At 45.2% G+C, this 4,310-nt stretch overlaps 1 pseudogene; it reads left to right on the forward strand.

Annotated features, from left to right (window-relative positions):
* Positions 1-1,293: 1,293 nt before the first annotated feature.
* Positions 1,294-3,927, forward strand: LOC148001240 (PRAME family member 8-like; annotated as a pseudogene).
* Positions 3,928-4,310: the final 383 nt, after the last annotated feature.

Genomic DNA, 4,310 nt, shown 5'->3' on the forward strand with positions numbered 1-4,310 from the left:
GGTCTGGTGCCTGAAGTCGCTCCTTGGTCTCGGTTTCAGCTCTCCTTGAGGGCAGCAACCAGAAGGGCCTGTTCCACCTTTCCCGGGTCTCTGTGGACAGGGTGCTCAAATGACGCTAGGTGTTTTCCTCTTGAGTCAGAAATGTGGGCAGAGAGTAGTCTCCTCTGGTTTCCCAGTTGTGTCTGCCTCTCTGAAGGTCTAGCTCTCCCTTCTACGGGATTTGGGTGCAAGGTGTTGTTTGACCAGGTCCCTTCAGATCCAGGCACAGTCTGGACTGCCAAGCTCCTGCAGCTTGAGTGCTCTTATCTTCTTGTTCCCAGAGGCCCTATACAGTTGCCTCTTGGGATGTGGACAAAGGTGGGCGGTACTGGCAGTATCTCAGGCCCTTCAGTCTCAGGATTGCCCACACGTCTGAGCGGCAGCTGTCTTCCCATGGGGTTTTGGATCAGGGAGCTCTAGGCTGTGATCAGGGAGGATCCGGTGCTAGCTAAAAATCGGAAGTGTCCTGTCCCAGAGTAATTTTGCCTTTGTGTGTCCTGAGTCCACCAAGCAGGTCAATTGGAGTAAAAAAGTTGGTCTTACCTCTGGTCTTGGGTCTGAAGTCATTCCTCGGGGCTGGGTTTCAGCTCTCCTTGAGGTCAGCAACCTGAAGGCCTGCCCTACCTTCTCCTCTGTCCCTGTGCATAGGAGGCCCAGATGGTGCTAGGTGTTTTCCTCTAGAGTCAGAAATGTGGGCAGAGAGTAGTCTCTTCTGTTTTTCGAGGTGTATATGCCCCTCTGAAGTTCTAGCTCTTCTTCCTATGGGATTTGGGTACAGGGAGTTGTTTGACTGGGTCCCTTCAGATCCCGGCACAGTTTGGACTGCAGGGCTCCTGCAACTTGAGTGCCCCTGTCTTCCTGTTCCCAGAGGCCCTATACAGTTTCCTCTTGGGTCTGACATGCAGGCAAAGGTGGGCAGTCTCTCCTGCCCTGCAGTCTCAGAATGCCCATATGTCTGGGCAATCAATTCTCTTTCCGTTCTTCCGTTTTTTAAACGGAAGTGTCATACTTAAAATCTTTTGACCAGAAAATTATATACCCATTTGAGGGATCAAAAATCTCCCACATTGCCAGTGTGGGAGTCTTTCTTTACATGACCAATTTAGGATGAAGAGGAAAAATGATATTTCTACCATTGCCAGAGCAGTAGCTTCATCATTGCTGTGATTGTGAGGAAGTTTTATAAATTTTTCTTGAAAGTGCATTCTTTTTTGACTCCTTCCCCAGGAGCTTTCTGACTGGAGACCTTAGAAGATGAGTGGGCATACCCCACCCACACTCCAGAAGCTGGCAAGGCAGACTCTGCTAAGAAATGAGGCCATGGCCATAGCCTGTCTTGGGGAGCTGCCTACTATGCTCTTCCCAGCACTGTTCAAGGAGGCATTCGAGGGCAGACACATCAACCTCGTGAAGGAAATGGTAGCAGCTTGGCCTTTTCCCTGTCTCCCTGTGGGGGCATTGATGAAGACACCTAATGGGGAAACCATGAAGGCTCTGCTAGATGGAGTAGACATGCGACTGACAAGAAAGTTTCACCCAAGGTAAGGAATAACTATGTACTGTATAAGAGAGCACACGAACTGCACAGTAGAGATTGTCAAGGTGATTGGCTTGGTTATACTTGGATCAGAAATTTTTGATCTCATCATCATGCAGGTATACATGGTTCTTGAAAGCAATTTACTTGTACTAAGGATAGTTGAATATGGATTATAGTTGAATATGTACTAGAGTAAATATAGCCTCACAGTAGAATGAGCCTATACCTAGCATTCCCACAACCACTAATAATGTGACTAATTAAAAGTAAGGTTTACATTAGTGAAATAAAAGTAATCAAGTGCACATAAGTCTGGGAAAGGATCTGGAGCATGCCTGAATCCAGTTTGGATATCAGTTGCTTAAAAACATACCTCTCAATAGTGGAGAGATGAGTTTAGATATATGTATTAAAAGCTGATTCAGAGTCTCATGAGGTTCATATGTTTCACCAACAGGAGGACAAAACTACAGGTCCTCGATCTGAGAAATGTGCACCATAACTTCTGGAATATATGGACTGGAGCAGAGGACAGCAGCCATTCAGCAGAGAACTGGGAGGAAAAGCAAGTAGCAAAGTTGTTTCCAGATATGCACTGAGGCGGCAACGTGTGAAGGTCATAGTTGAACTGTCCATCTTTTCTTGCCTTGAGGAAGAACGAGCATGCTTCTTAAAGTGGGCCCAGGAGAGAAAGGGCTCCCTATATTTCTGCTGTACAAAGATGACGATCTGGGATCTGCCGGTCCATGTTATCAGACAGATCTTGAATGTTTTTCATCCGCAGCATATCACAGAATTTGAACTGCATACTGAGTGGACACTGTTAGAGCTGGCACATTTTGCTCCCTACTTTGGACAGATGAGAAATCTCCGCAAAGTCTTCCTGGAACCCCTGAAAGGGATGATCTCTTCTAATCACAATGATACAGGAGACAGAGAAGCCAAGTGTATCAAGAAGTTTATTTCTCAGTTCTCCAAATTCAATTGTCTCCAGCATCTCAGTATGTTTTGCCCCCATTTTCTTAGAGATCACATGAATCAAGTCCTAGGGTAAGTAAGAATGAAGAGCTAGTTCAGCTCCCAAAGCAAATCTGTCTCTCTTACCTTAAGGATGAGTGGTGTATAATGTCAGCAGTCACTAGGAACAAACATTCAGAGACACATAAGACTCAGGATTTGTGTCCTATTTTCATGTATACTGAGTGACACTCGGTTAATTTTACAGGTGAAATAAGTGTTTCAAATGAGCACTCATTAAATAGAGAATTGACCTGGAGTTAAGATAGATAATAAGAGTAGGTTGGAATTCTACCAGGTTTCATATCCAGGAGTTGGGGGACTCAGTAGCATAGGGTGAACCTGAGCTATAGAACAACCTTCTATCTTCCCTCAATTCCCTTGGATAAAACATTGAGAGCCCAAGTAGCACTGAGTGCCTGGGACAGGGGGCCTGTAAATGAGAACATGGGTAACTTCGGAAGGACGGATAGAATCCAGATGCAAATGTCGAGATGCTGTCAGGACTTTACTGGGATGGAAGTTCTTGTGTGTGCTTTCTGGACTCACGGGCTGAACCGCTTTTCAGTTTGAGAGTGAAGTCAGTCCATGAACTGTGGGGTGGGCATGACTGAGCAATTTCCATCAGGAAACATCAGAAATGATGTCCTTGATCATTTAGTCAAACTCACCATGGGGCACTTGGTTCCCTCTACCTCTCTTTACATTCCAGCCAAATATCTACAACACCATTAGCCAGAACTGACCCCCTGTTCTATCCCTAGGTGCCTGTTGACGCCTTTGGAGACCCTCTCAGTTACTTACTACATAATTTCACAGAATGAGTTGAATTCCTTCTCCTGCTGTAAGAGCCTCTTTCAGTTAAAACATCTGGAATTGAGAGGAGTGATCTTACATGATGTGGATATTATGTCTCTGAGAGGTTTCCTAGAGAAAGTGGCAGACACTCTTGAGACTCTGGATTTGCAGTGTTGTAGGATGAAGGACTCTCAGCTTTATGCCCTCCTACCTGCCCTCAGAAATTTCTCTCAGCTCACCACGGTCAAGTTCTACAGCAACAAATTCTCCATGCCCATTCTGAAGGACCTGTTGCAGCACACAGCCAACTGGAGCAGGATCAATGTGGAACAATACCCTGCCCCTCTGGAGTGCTATGATGACTCGGCTCAAGTTTCTGTGGAAAGATTTGCCCAACTTTGTCGTGAGCTCATGGATACACACAGGGCAATATGGCAGCCCAAGAATATCTCCTTTGCTACAGAAATCTGTTATACATGTGGTGGCGCTGTGTCTATCATAATGGGCCCAGGCTTTGTTGTTGCTGGCAGTAAATTGTGAAGTAGAACTTCTGTATTTAAAAAAAAAGGCTTGTGTTGAATGGGTGCAGAATGGAAAGACGCTGGTATTGCATGGGTGCAGCAAATGGCAAGGTGAAATTGCCATGTATAAAATAAAAGTCTTCTTGATACTTCTTTTCCTTGTCCTTTTCCTTGGCTACATTTACAACCCTCTTATTTCACTGGTCAGTTATGTGCAGTAAACATTTAAACTAAAGTAAGCAACATAGACACACCTCCAATGAAGTAGTATTAAATGGACCACAGAAGATGAAAATACAGTACATTCAGACCACAAGGCACCTTGCACCCTTCAGAGATGTCTAAATGGAAGAAGACATCCCACGACAAAGTTAACAGGCTTTCCACTCTGACTT

Source organism: Rattus norvegicus, chromosome 14 (assembly GCF_021556685.1).
Source record: "Rattus norvegicus strain SHRSP/BbbUtx chromosome 14, alternate assembly SHRSP_T2T, whole genome shotgun sequence".
Classification (NCBI taxonomy): domain Eukaryota; kingdom Metazoa; phylum Chordata; class Mammalia; order Rodentia; family Muridae; genus Rattus; species Rattus norvegicus.